Below are 15,533 nucleotides of genomic sequence, written 5' to 3' on the forward strand. Positions count from 1 at the left end.
AGTTTGGGACACATGGTCAAATCTTTGGGTTTGTCATAACTTAAACACTATAACTCCAAATCGAGCGCTCTATAGCTCAATAGATTCCATTTTGCAAGTGCTTTCCAATGATAGGTCACATCATATGGTTTTGAGAAACTTGTGAGTATGTTATCCGGGCGCCACCTTTTTTGTATTCAAAAAATGGGAATTGGGAGATTCCCAAACTCACTAATATTGTGTTTGGTGTCTTAGTAATTCAATCGAGAGGTTGAATGCTTTTGGAGACTCCATGCTATTGGTAAGGCGGATGCAAGGTACATGGGCATGCAAAAATACAAACCTCTCTAGTAAAATGAGAGAGGCCAAATCTCTTATGAGAAGATTTAGGGAGGCATAAGTACATCATGTGCCAAGAGACCAGAACAAGGATGTCGACCATCTAGCATCATCAAACTTGAATGAGTCAATGGTGGCACCACAACAAAAAGGCCTCTTAGACGCACTTTTAGACGCGATTTTTGAATTGAGAGAAAATCTTACAAGCGCGTCTACCCACCCGTCTATTTGTGCATCTACAAACTCGCGTCTATAGTCGCATGTATGAAGAAATTTACACACAGAAATAGACGCGCAATAGATGCGCATATACATGCGTAAATACAAGCGCATAAAAAAACCAAAATAAATAACAATTTCATTGTGAATCACTTTGCTAAGATACTGTTGGTAAAAGGTAGAAGAGAGTGATTTAAAACGATGTTATAGCAATGGCTAGCAGCTCCTGCGGCATGATCTCACCAGGAAGAGATACAACAGTAAAGAGAGCCGTGTCTCCATTTTCCAGCCTCCATTTCCTATGTACATTTTGTGTTCAACCTTTTCTTTTTGCAGCGTTCCGTTTCTGATATGCAAAGCTCGGAGTTCTACGTGTGGCATTATTCAGGTCGGGGCTCAAACAAAAATTGAGCTGAAAGAGAAAAAGTTAAGAGTGGAGGATGTTTTGAATGCAATAAAAGCTGCTGTTGAAGAAGGCATTGTCGTTGGTGGTGGATGTACGCTTGTCTGCCTTGCTTCCAAGGTGGATGTTATTAAAGAAAACCTTGAAAACCATGAGCAACAGGTTGTGCAGATATTGTAAAGAGAGCTTTGAGCTGTCCGCTAAAACTTGACTATAGTTGAGAAAGTTCTGTCAAATGATAACTTCAAATTTGACTACAATGCTGCCACGGGGACGTATGAAGATCTCATGGTTGCTGGAACCATTGATCCCACAAAGGCAGTGAGGTGCTTCATAGAGAATGCTAGGTCAGTTGCCAAACCTTTCTTGACATCTGATTCAATGGTGGTAGACATTAAAGAGGTTGAAGTTGTTGCACTTGTTGGTAATCCTATGGATAACTTTGGATATGGTTACTAAAATGGGGGATGTGGAAGTTAATTATGGCTTGTGTACTACCAGCAGTGGAAGCTGGGCTTGCTGGTCCTTTGATCCTTATTGCTGCAACCTTGATGCTGCAATTTTTTAGAGGATATTGCTCTTATCTATGCAACACAAAATGAGAAAACCAACATTTATTGTTTGCATAGTAGAAGGATGCTATTGACTGTAGTGTATGTTTAAGCAATCGCTTTTGAGAGATTTGGACAATGGTGCGTTGAAGATGTAGAAATAAAACATGCAGCGTGTTCCAACATCAGCAATGTCACCAGATGATGAAATGAACTTAGTTGGCCTATTTGATGAATTTCCTGTTTTGGAATGCATGCTAAATTTGTTGCAAAACAGAGCAAAAATTACTGGTTGTTGCCGTTGGAGCTATCTGAGCTCTAAACTAGACAAGTAAAGTGGTCAGATGTATGTATGCCCATGCACATACTTGAGAATAACACACATGTATTGGCTGAGAATGCAATTGTTATGCATAAAAACAACAAGGAAATTGGTCGATTTTAAGCCTGTATTTTGATGCTTTTTGGGTCATACAGACATGTGGAATCCGATTTGGATGGTTATTGCTGGGCACTGAATGTATGACATGTTGGCAAACAGTTTTTGGACACATGTATGACAGTCATATTGTTGAATACCATTTCTGGATAGATTGTATTGTTGTTTTTCTTTTGAATTTGCAGCAGTCATAATGTCTGACACAATATAGATCACTCAGATCGTGGGGACAAATTGACCAAAGACAACTATAGTGTTTGGTCCTGCAGGATGGAGATTTTTTTTATGGTTGGTAGAGGTCTATGGGATCTCATAATAGGTGATGATGAATGTCCAGAAGTTCCCGAATATCCAACTGAAGAGCAAAAGAAAGCATACAAGGATTGGACTGGGAAGAACAAGAAGGTTTTGCATTGGATCTCCATATGTATTTCAGAAACATTGATTCCTCATATAAAAAAGGCAAGCACTTGTAAGGAGGCATGGGAAATCATAGAAAAAATGTATGGAACATGAACAGAGGCTTGTAAGATACAACTTAAGTAGAGATTACATGGTTCATGGAGAGGCAATCGCAGTATCAATGACTATGTGGCAGAAATCAAGAAAATTTTAGAAGATCTTGCATCCATTAATGCACTTGTTGATGATGATGATTTAGTGTCAGTGACACTAAATTGGCTTGGACCAACTTTTAAATCTTTGGATACCTCTATTTCCGTTAGGGGAGGCTCTATGCCTGACTTTGAGGAGCTTATTGGATTGCTACTTATAGAAGAAATCAAGTTGGGATTGAATGCATCTAGCAGTGGCAAAAATGCATCTGGAGATAGTGTTTTCTATCACCAGAGAGGTCGTGGCAGCTCATCTAGAGCTAGAGGCTCTTCACCTGGTCATAGTAATTATGGTTTTGCTTGTGGAAGAGGTAACTTTGGTCGTGGTGACTTCATGCATAGAGGCAGGGGGAGATCTTTCCCTAGAGGTAGAGGACGGTCTAGTCCTTCTTCATAAAGAGATGGCACTTGTCATTATTGTGGGCATTTTGGTCACTTTGAGAGGAATTGTTATAAAAAACAGAATACTATGTCTAGGGGTCGTGGAAGGACCCAATATGGCCACTATGCAGGCACTTATGGTGGTATAGGTTATGGACCTAGAGGTGGATCATCTAGAGGTCACCTATTTGCTATGGAGCATGTGCTTGGGAGCATGACTCATCCTCCTTGTGAGAATGACTGGTTTTTGGATTGAGGAGCTACAAACCACATGACTCATCATGCTAAGTGGTTTGATAGCAAGGAGCAAGTGTAGAATGATGAATATGTTGCCACTGGTGATGATACTTTACACAAAAGTACTCATATTGGTACTGTGCCACTTGTTACTAAAGATGGGATTAAGAACAAGCTTGGTGATGTACTTTATGTGCCCACAATAACTAAGAACCTAGCATCGGTTGGTCGATCAAGAATTGCAGGTGAGATTCAATAAGTTTGGCAAAAACATGGACATTTACTTAGAGCCTTTGATTGAAGAGTTAGAAATGTTATGGGAAGGTATTGAGGTGCAAGATACAAGTGTATCTGCATCCTCTAGAGATTTCACATTGAAGGCCATGTTGTTGTGGACCATGCATGACTTTTCAGGATACGGAGAGTGTTTAGGTATATGTATATAACTCTATATTTGAAATTCAAGCCTTGAATCAATTGCATTTTATTAATTCACTTATTTGTTCAAGTTTAACCACATCAAGATATCATGCATGTCCTATTTGCGGTCTCTCTCTAGTTTCCTCTAGTCCGGCACGTTTAAAAAAGGTTATCTACGACAATCATCATCTATTTCTTCATATTGACCATCCCAAATATGTTCTCCCTACTAATGGAATGACTCCACAATCTCTAACCATTTGAGATTGGAAGGAGAGATGGATTAATGCCGACAGTCACCCTGCAGTCGGCATGAGTCGGTAAGAAGTGCATTTCTCTCGATTGACTTTAAAGTATTTAGCATGATGAATTGTTTACATAATATATTGTTTGTTTGTTAGGTTCTCTATATTTTTTCCTCTTTCGTATTGGACTGAACTCAAGATCAATCACCTGTTGGACCCCATGCACATATTTAAAAATGTTGTATCTAGATTATGGGATCACTTGATAAGGGGCTCGTGATTTAGTCAATGTAAGGGAGGAGTTATGTAACATTGGTCGCATGAGACGAGCCTGGCCACGCATTGGACCTAGAGGAAAGATTGAGCTACCCCATGCACCTTGGATGTTGTCAAAGAATGAGAAAAAAATAGTGAAGGAACAAATATGTAGCTTTCGAACACCCACAGGATGTATGAGATGTCACAAGGGACCCTTCATAAAGAAAAAGAAAAGAGGTGTGGAGCAACTATCTGGTTTGAAGTCCCACGATTGGCACAAAATGATTCAAGTAAGGGTATCTCTAACCATGAATATAGTAATTAGTGGAGTAACTATGTGTAAACTTTGGGGTATGATGACTTTTTCCTCAACTAATCATTTAATCTATGAATATTGTTTACATTCAGTTCATACTTCCTACTAGCATATCCCATTGTGTATCTAAAGATGTACGTGATATCATTTACAAGATGGGAGAGCTTATGAGGTGTGTATACATTGTATTTTTTCATTATATATCTTTGAATTTCTACACAAAAATAAACAATTGTCAAATACATCGTGACAGATACGTGAGCTCAAAGGAAATTGATCCAAACACATTGCAAGATGCTTGACTATTATTTGTTGAGGTGGTTTGTTTAGTGGAGGAAATTTTTCATCGATCCATTTTTACTACTTAATTACATTTACTCTTACATTTGATTGATGAGATCACACTTTGTGGGGCAGTTCATGCAAGGTGAATGTTTTTTCTTGAGCGCTTCGTGAAAACCTTGAAAGATTTTGTGAGGCAAAAAGCACGGCCTAAAGGAAGCATGGCTGAGGGTTGGTTAGTGCATTCATCCCTTCTTTATATCTCTGAATATCTTGCTGAAGTTGACTCCTCTCAACCACGACTATGGAAAGATGATGAAGACTTCAGGATGACCTCTATAATATCTCAAGGAAAAGAAATGAGTAAAGTGCTAACAAAAGAAGAACTTTGTAAGTTAAATAGTTTTTGTGTGCTCAATAGTGATGTAATGAGCAAATGGGTGACACTATATAATGAAGCAAGGGTAAGAAAAATCGAAAGACAAGCATTTTGCACTAGATATGGACGTAATGTCTCATTTCCAGATCATCTAAATACACTCCCACGTCATATTGATATAGATTGGTTACATGAGGAAATTGAGAGAATGGAAAAAGAGGAGGAAATTAATATATCTCAAGAAGAGTGGGAATATGCACGAGGTTTCTTATCAAAGGTGAGACATACTATCAATTAATTTGTTTCTATAAGTTATATTTTGTATAAAAAATTGACATGTTTGATCTTAATCTTTTACTACTAGTACACATTATTCAATGCTATTTGGTGTGAGGGTAAACATCTTCGAACTCAACGTATAGATGAAAAGAGAAATATCCAAGATTGTGGTGTCCTTGCTCACTTCGAGGATGCCAATGGTACCATGGAAGGTTATTGTGGCTTGATCTAAGATATTTTGAAGCTTGACTTCAGACGATTCTTTATATATGTAATGGATGTGAAGTGGTTTAAAGAAGTGGTAACAAATGGTGAGCATTGCACAATCAGACGCCATCCAAGTGGTTTTGTAATCATTGACTCTACAAAATTTCACCAAAACAAGAATGACACATTAGTACTACCTCAACAATGCGAGCAGGTATATATGAAAAAGCTATTTTTTAAATATGTATACATGTGATACATATACACAATATAATAAGTATTTAAGTTTCTTACTTTTGTTTTTCAAATACATGTTGTGTATCATCCAATGGTAAACAATAACCGATGGTGGTATATCATTCCTATATCTAATCGTTCAAAACCAATATATGGTAATATTACCGACATAGAGATAGCAGATGACAATCCAACAATTAATGATGATGTACATGATGACACCATAATGGATGATATGCATGATATAGTACAAGATGAACCTTGCGAGGATGTTCAAGGAAATGCAGAAGAGGACAATAATGTGATTGATGATATTGATGAAGTTATTGAGCAATATAGCAACACATCTGATAGTGGGATAGACTTATTTGTTTCGTTACCTCTTGATAACATAGAACTAGGAGTAGATAGTTTAGCAAGGGCTGATCTCATTGAAGATGAGATGGATCATTGACTGTAACATACTTAATTTGCTTAATGATTCAATGTGTATTCTTAATTCTATGAAAAATATCATGCACACACGTGCATACTCAAGAATCCATAGTCAATTTTAAAGCTAAATTGAATTTTCCATAATAAAAAGGAAGTATTTTTTATCATCTTCAAGTAGAGAAATTACGAGATACATGCAATGCTTGCTACTAATTGTATAATAAGGTTTCTGTCGCTTGCTGCTAATTACTTATATCAGGCTTGTCAATTGGAGGAATTGCCATTCATTAGAGAGAAATGAAAAAATAATTATTAAATCTGGTTTTTTTATTACATTAAGTCCAATTTCAGGTGGTTAAATAATTACGCATCTGAAGACGCGTCTATTTGCGTGGATATATAGACGCAAAATTTACGTCCATTTACACGCTCTTTTACATGCGCATATAGATGCAATGATAGATGCGCCCGACTTTGCACATCTAACATGTGCGTCTATGCCTCATTTCTGTTGTGGTGTGGGAGCAATGGCTATCAAACCCCCACTTCAGCAAGGCAAGGAAGACTTAGAAGGTATTCTACACCTCTTAGAGCAAGGAGAAGCTAAATGATAGTTTGTATTGTCTTGGTAAGGATGGTGTGCTTAGGAAAGTGCCTTCAAAGTGGAAAATTGAAGAAATCTTAAAATCTTGACATGATGATGTGTGTGGAGGCCACTTTGCACACGATATCATAAGTAGAAAGGTTCTACAAGCCGGCTTTACTTGGCCTAGTCTACACCAAGATGTCAAATATTGGTGTCAAATATGTGAAGAATGTCAGAAATCAGGACCACGACGGCTCATAGCAGAACCTCAAACCCCAATCAAGGTCTATGGACCCTTTGAGAAGTGAAAAATCGATGCCATAGGGCCTCTACCACGCACTCCATCAGGAAAATAGTATATTATCATGGGGGTAGATTACATGACTAGATAGGCCGAGGCTATGCCAACTAGAAGAATCACTGCTAAGGAAGTGAGTAAATTCATCTTTGACCACATTTGTTGTAGGTTTGGTACCCCTCTAGAGGACCAGGGTTTAGAGCTAATGTGGTGGGTGAACTCATGTAAAGGCTAAATATTCAACGACAACACTCTATCCCTTACTACCTCAATGCAATGGATTGGTGGAAAATGTAAGTGGAATGATTTGTAAAATCATCAGCAAACAAGTACATTCAAGGCCCCGGGATTGGGACAAGCACCTTAGTGGAGCTCTATGGGCTTATAGAACCTCCTTCAAAACCATGTGGGGTTCACACCTTTTCATCTAGCTTATGGACAAGAGGCTCTTTTTCCTATTGAGGTGAAATTAGCTAGCCTTCGGGTATTAGGTGGCACAGTAGGCTCTCAAAATGAGAAGTTACATCAAAGATTACTAGACCTAAAGAGGCTACAATTGGATCATGAAGAAGCCATCAACCACTACTTCCAGGAAGCTGAGAAGCTTAGAGAAAAGTTCAACAATAAGCTAACATATAAAAACATCAAGGAGGGATCTTTAGTGCTTCGATATGACAATCACTTTGATAAAAGAAAGGATGGCAAGTTTCTCTACCGGTGGGAGGGACCATTTTGGGTTACAAAAAAATTCAACAATGGCTCCTACAAACTTCAAGACATTGAGGGAAAAGTGCACAAGAACAGGGTAAATGGATGGCACTTAAAACCCTATCATATCAGGGTGGGGTCAGCTCAAGATACCAAAGAGTGTCTAGAGGCATAAATATCTCTAGCCAGGATGGGGGGGCTATATGATCCGAGAAAACCACAAAAAAATATTTGTCTAAACATTTTTTTAATTTTTTGTACATTTGGAGGTTTGAAATAAAGAAGAGTGTGGGAACAACCTCTTGGGAAATCCAAGAAATCACTGGATGGAAATATTTCATGGACCGGTTTACCAAGGGGAGGTGAAGAGTAAAGATCAATGGAGGAAGGTGAAGGAAAAATGTGTAATGTGAAAAGAAAAGACATGAAATGAATTTAGAGCCATCCAAAGGGCATGTGAGGCTCATAATGTCATGGCTTTGGAGCCTTATGATAATTCAAACAAATGGGACCCTTCTTGGAAGCATTAGTGGAAGAAAAATTAGGCACATGATATTGTAAGATTTTGAAAAAATACTTCCACTCCGATCCTAAAAACTTTTCAACATGAAAGTTTTAGACGGTGGAGACCACCTCCTCCCAATTTTATACACACCCACACTTTCTTCCCCACACTTAACACTTCTATAAAACATCATTCATTAGACTCCCAACCCTTTTTCCTCTCTTCTTCTCTCTCTCAAGCTAATAAATCATTAGAATTTCCCTCCTAAATCGCCGTCAAATCATCCTTAATTGTAGTAGTAATGTATGAATTCTCACTACTCTCTCTTCGTTATTACTAGATATGATCTTATTTTATGAAGATTCTCTATATTTTTTTATAGGAGAGCTCTTGGACTCAAGATATGGGGGGGAGAATGGAGACAACTCACCTATGATGGAACTTGATTAAGTACAAAATTGGTCAACAAAACATCTAGGTGGAGCTTTCACATTGGTGGAATCGCCTTAATGTAGCTTTGGTGGTGTTAATTTCTATTCTATCTTAACCTCCTCCCTAAACATCCTCAAGGCCTATATAAAGAGTGATGCCAGGAGGCATATGCCACGGTGGATTCCGTAAACTTTGATGACCGGGGCTCATACACAAAGTGGATTCTTTGTGTGAGAAGTTGATGGGGATGTTTGTCCTTTTCGGGCGTTTCATTAATTTAGTGTGTACATGGGTGATTCCATAGCAGGTGATTCCACAAAATGCATATTAAATTAATAAACGTTTATGAGTTTAGAGTGCGCACTCATAATAAATTAAGGTTAGGATTTATTTCTAACCAGTTGATTTATTTATGTAGCTAAAGACTGCTAGGTATTCACTTTTGTCGGTTTAATTGTATTATTTTACTAACGATTGTGAACGCTTCAGTTGATGTGTAAAGATAGTAGCAGTGGCGGAGGAAAGCATTGGGGTCTAGCGAGTATTCAATCTATGGATTATATTTTGATAGGCGCCACTCCTATATTTTGTCATGTCTATTGAGGCATCAATTATTTATTATTATTTTGTATGCGCCCATGTGCACGATAATGTTATTTCTATTTGGACATTGTATTGGGCGTGCCAGACTCTATGGGCACCGTCTATTAGCTTTATTCCTATTTTTGTAAAAGCAAACTTAAAAGCTAAAAGCTTGATATATTTTTGTAAATTGGGCTAATTGAGCATGAAGATGGAAATATACATAAAATACATGCTTTGTGAAGCACTCACACAAGGCATGGGGGAAGATTGCACCCAATTGGTCTCTTGCTCTTGTCATTCATGCTTTTTACCTTGTAACTTGTGCAAAAAGTAGAGTTCATTGTTCTTGGGGACCTTCCGGCATTCACTACGCGAGCATATAACGTCCGATCTACGCACCAGTGGTATCAGAGCGGAGCTGAGATCAAGAGCTTCCAATCGCTACCCATCTCGTGCGAAGGCGGAGCTCCTGGAACGATCGGGCTCTACAGTCAATCTCGTCACGAACTGTCGATACAGGCAGGCTTCTGGCGATCAAGAACCCCTGTTTCTGTCATTAGATTGCGAAGGACCACTCCTTCATCTCCATCATCAAGTCGTGGATAACCAGAGAGATAAGTCATCAAATCTATATTTTCAAGCTTTAAGCTTTAAAGCTTAGAGACTCTAAGAGAAGCATAAAATCTTCAAATTGAATCGTGAAGCTCCAGAGGATGCCCGAAAATCTCGCGACGGCAAAAAACGCCCCCTCCCCAGGAATCTGCCCTGTTTTTCTTCTATAAGTCCCCCTCTAAGCTTAAACAATTAAGCTTAGTCTTCTAAGCAAGTCTCAAACCCTTCAAGTCAACAACTCCAGGCCACACACCACAGAAGTCAAGTTATGCAAGTAAATTCTGATCAAGTTCTGCAAGTTTCTTAAGTCAGCTAAGTTCTGCAAGTGTGCAACTCTGCAAGTCACATAAGTCTGCAACTTTGGAAGTCAGACTAGTCAACTGGAGTCAGAGCTGACTTGTGCTCAAAACTCCTAGAAGGGCTGTTCCTGCGCAGAAACTTTGAACGGCAAAGTTGTTCATTGGAAGGTACTCTACCCATACGCAGGTTTGCTGAAGCATTTTCAGCATACAAAGAAGGATAAATCGCAGAATTTCTGAAGATTGAGAAATATATTTTTTTAAAAAAAACACATAAGCCTTGTAACCCCGAACTTGAGCTACGCTCATCCTGCTAACTTGATTTTGAGTGAGAAATGTCTTTTGAGTTTTACAGGATGATGGAACCACATATGGATGATCTTATGGCTGAAGGCGACCTACCTGAACCTACGATGGAGCAAAAGCTGGACTTAATCATGATGCAATTAGAAGAAGAATGAAGGGCTAGGCAAACATTGCAAGTGCAACTGGCAAAATTACAAAGAGCGTCTACCGACAAAGAAGAACCTCAAGCTTAAGATCTGATTCGACGTACCATCGACGCCACTCTTGAAGCTCAAACCATTCGCAAGGAATCAACGATAAGTAAACGAAGTTTCAAATTTCGTACTTTCAATGGCATACGAGAAGGAAAAACTGTTCTAGCATTCATTAGTCAGTTTGACGACTATTTCCATGAGGAAACCTATGCAGAAAAAGATAAAATCAAGTGTGTTACTAATCATTTGGTAGACAGAGCATCACTTTGGTGGACTTAGTATGCAAGAGCATAGAATGTCCTGCTACTTGGGAAGATTTCAAGAAGAAGTTCATGCAGAATTTCCTTCCACCACAATTTCATGAGAAAGCTATCAAGAAATGGGATCTACTCCAACAATGGGATCATGAGCCTATACCTCAGTATACAGAGTGTTTTTGGAATGCACTCCTCTAGCTATGCATGCTTGAAGACGTACCAGAGGCAACACATAAGCGCAAGTATATGTTTGGACTTCTTGGACATTACTACGCTGAAGTTAACATGTTCAAGCCTGCTACCCTTGAAGACTCCATTTCACTAGCTCACGACACTGAAGATAAGTTACGAGGTAGAGACAAATGACCACCGCAATTCCAAGCCAATGCCAAATCCAAATGTACCTAGACTTCCCGCCATTGCAAACAATGTAACCAAAGCCAAGCCAATAGTATGCTATAAATGTCACCAGCCTGGACATCTAGTAGCAAATTGTCATTCAAAGAAGCCACCAGCTCATATCAACTACCTTGGAGCCATGGACGAAGACGAACATGAAGATATGCCTGATTTCACTGAAGATGAGGACGACACTACTACTACTTTCGATACTTTACCAGGTATGCCTACTCCACATTCATTATTGACTATGAAATGTTTGGTGCATGGAAAGGAAAAGACTATTTTGCATGATGACGATAGTACTCATGATTTTATTTCAGAAAAATTAGTAAAAGCATTGAAATTACAGACTGTACCTACGCATTATCGCATAAAAGCTGCATTTTTAGGCACTAGGTATAATGGTACACAGGAAGTGCAAGACTTAGAGATTCAAATTGGTTCATACACTGAAAGAAGAAATTTCTTAGTTGTTCCATTACAATCGAGTGACATTATTTTAGGTATGCCTTGGCGTCACCAGCATAACCCAGATATAGACTATTCCACACACACAATGAATATTAATTTTCAAGGACAATCTATTATATTATATGATATGCATGCATCTAATGTCTTTCCATTGCTTTCGCATACTCAAGCTAAACGTGCATTACGCAAGAGTAGTAAATCCTATCTCATTTGGGTGAATGAATTGCAAGTAAAGGAAAATCATATGCACCCTAGGCATAAAGAATTTATTGCATATTTTAAGGACTGTTTTGCAGAAGACCTACCACCAGGTTTACCTCCTTCGCGTCCAGAAGACCATAAGATAGATTTGATCCCTGGCACACAACCACCTTGCAAAGCACCATATAGGCATAACCAGATAGAGCAAAAAGAAATCCAGAGTTAAGTTGAGGAATTACTAAATAGAGGTTTGATTCGACCTAGCAGTTCTGCATTTGGTGCACCTGTACTGTTAGTCAAGAAAAAGAATAATACCTATTGTATGTGCATTGACTATCGAGCTTTAAATAAGATCACTGTAAAGAATAGATATTCTATTCCTAGAGTTGATGACCTTATGGACAAACTGCAAGGATCTGGTATATTTAGTAAAATTGACCTTAAGTCTGGTTATCATCAGGTGAGACTAGATAAATCTGACATATTCAAGACTGCACTTAGAACACAGTTTGGTCATTACGAATTTTTAGTCATGCCATTTGGATTGACTAATGCACCTGCTACGTTTAGTAGAATGATGAACCGTATATTTCTGAAATATCAGTATTATGTAATTGTTTTCTTTGATGATATTTTGGTGTTTAGTCAAAATGAGAAAGAACATTATGAGCATTTGTCATTGGTTTTTCAGTTATTGAAAGAAAATCAACTGTATGCAAATCCTGAAAAGAGTGAATTTTTTAAAATAGAAATTGAGTATTTAGGTCATATTGTATCATCTAATGGAATTAAAGTTGATCCTAAGAAAATTGATGCAATATTGAATTGGCCTATACCTAAAAATGTGCATGAGTTACGCTCATTCCTTGGTCTTGCTAGTTTCTATAGGAAGTTTGTACGTAATTTTTCATTACTTGCTTTACCATTAATCAAACTTCTGAAGAAAGGAATTGATTATCAATGGACCGAAAATCAACAGAAATCCTTTGACTTACTGAAACATGCATTAAACCATGCTCCTGTTTTACACTTGCCTAACTTTAATAGACCATTCTTTCTAGTACCGATGCTAGTGGATCAGGAATAGGAGCTGTACTTATTCAAGACAATCATCCTATAGCATATTCTAGTTGTAAGTTGAAACCCTCGAAGCTGAAATATTCCACATATGACAAAGAACTATTAGCAGTTGTACAAGCATTAAGACAGTGGAAACACTACTTAATGGGTTCAAAATTTATGATAAAGACTGATCAGCAAAGTATTAGACATTTACTTAGCCAACCCCAAATCTCTGACCGACATATCAAATGGGTCTCCTTTATTCAAAGTTTTCATCCTATCATTCAATACCAACCTAGAAAAGAAAATGTAGTGGCTGATGCATTGAGTAGAAGACCTGCCATTCATAATATTTCTGTCATATCTTTTGATTCTTTGATTGCTATGAAAGATACATATCATCAGGATATTACTTTTCATTTTGATTGGAATAAATTGGTTCAAAATAATTTCATTCCTATTGATTCATTGTCATATAATGATAGATTTATGTTTTATGAAAAGAGATTGTGTGTTATCATTCCATTCCGATCTTTTGTTTTGAATGAAATTCATTGTCCCCCATATCAAGGTCATAGAGGTATCATATCTACCTTACGTATATTAACTGAAGATTTTTATTGGCCGCATATGGATGCTGATGTATCTAACTTTGTTTCTGAATGTTTGATTTGTCAAAGAGTTAAGAGACATCATGGTAAACAGTATGGATTACTTATGCCTTTATCTATTCCATCTAAACCTTGGGAACAAATTTCTATGGATTTCATTACTGATTTACCAAATACAAAATCTAACCATGATATGATTTAGACAGTTGTAGATAGATTTAGTAAACAAGCATATTTCATTCCATGTAAGAAAACTTTAACAGCATCACAAGCCACACAGTTATTTTTGAAAACTGTTTTTACTAACCATGGATTGCCAAAAGTTATTATTTCAGATCATGATTCTAGATTTTGTAACAACTTTTGGATTACTCTGTTTGCTAACCTAGGCAAAAAGATTGATTTCTCATCTGCATTTCATCCAGAAACTAATGGACAAACAGAAGCCACTAACAGCACCATTCTAGATCTTTTACGTGCATATACTATTTCTAAACCTTAGACATGGGACACACATTTGCATTTATTACAGTTTGCATATAACAATACACCACACACATCTACAAAGAAAGCACCGTTTGAAGTCATTTATGGATATAGATTATCTACACCTGTTGCATCTTTGTCTAATAGAATTCAGAGTGCTGATGATATTGCTAGTATGCATAACAGTATTTTTTATGAGGTTAAAGATATGATTGCTAGGCTTTAGCAATCATATACCAAACAAGCCAACAAGAAAATACAAGCCATGAATTTCAAAGTTGATGATTATGTTTTGCTGAGAATAGAAAAACGTAGACTGCAAAGTGTAGATAGACACCCAGTTGTCAAATTAGCCCCCAGATTCTATGGACCATTTAGGATCATTCATAAAATTAATGACAATGCATTCAAGTTAGAATTACCATCTCATTGGAAAATTCACAATACATTTCACATTAGTTTATTGAGACCATTTAGAGGCCAATTACTTGAACACCCTGTTTATGAAAACCCAACTTTATTAGAGGAAGAGACTGAAATACTTGAACCAGAAGCTATCATAGACATTGACTTTATGACCACTAGAACTGGCCGAAGGTATTCTAGATATCTAGTTAAATTTAAGAACCATCATGTAGAGGAAGCACAATGGATGCACGCTAGAGACTTAAATGCTTTCCCCACTCTGTTAGCTCCACATTGAGCTAATAGCAATTGAGGTCAATTGCTATCCCAACCCGGGGGTATGATGCTAGGAGGCATATGCCATGGTGGATTCCGTGAGGTTTTACGGTGAATTCTGTAAACTTTGATGACCGGGGCTCATACACAAAGTGGATTCTTTATGCGAGAAGTTGATGGGGACGTCTGTCCTTTTCGGGCGTTTCATTAATTTAGTGTGTACATGGGTGATTCCATAGTGGGTGATTCCGCAAAATGCATATTAAATTAATAAACGTTTATGAGTTTAGAGTGTGCACTCGTAATAAATTAAGGTTAGGATTTATTTCTAACCAGTTGATTTATTTATGTAGCTGAAGACTGCTAGGTATTCACTTTTGTCGGTTTAATTGTATTATTTTACTAACGATTGTGAATGCTTCAGTTGATGTGTAGAGATAACAGTAGTGGCGGAGGAAAGCGTTGGGGTCTAGCGAGTATTCGATCTATGGATTATATTTTGATAGGCGCCACGCCTATATTTTGTCATGTCTATTGAGGCATCGATTATTTATTATTATTTTGTATGCGCCCATGCGCGCGGTTATGTTATTTCTATTTGGACATTGTATTGGGCG

The 15,533-nt window shown here is 37.7% G+C and overlaps 1 pseudogene; it reads left to right on the top strand.

The window, feature by feature from the left end:
- The first annotated feature begins 749 nt into the window (after positions 1 to 749).
- On the top strand, positions 750 to 1,399 carry LOC148022271 (ruBisCO large subunit-binding protein subunit beta, chloroplastic pseudogene; annotated as a pseudogene).
- Positions 1,400 to 15,533: the final 14,134 nt, after the last annotated feature.

Source organism: Lygodium microphyllum, chromosome 17 (genome assembly GCF_053477565.2).
Source record: "Lygodium microphyllum isolate KBCC chromosome 17, Lygodium_microphyllum_v1.1.10, whole genome shotgun sequence".
NCBI lineage: Eukaryota > Viridiplantae > Streptophyta > Polypodiopsida > Schizaeales > Lygodiaceae > Lygodium > Lygodium microphyllum.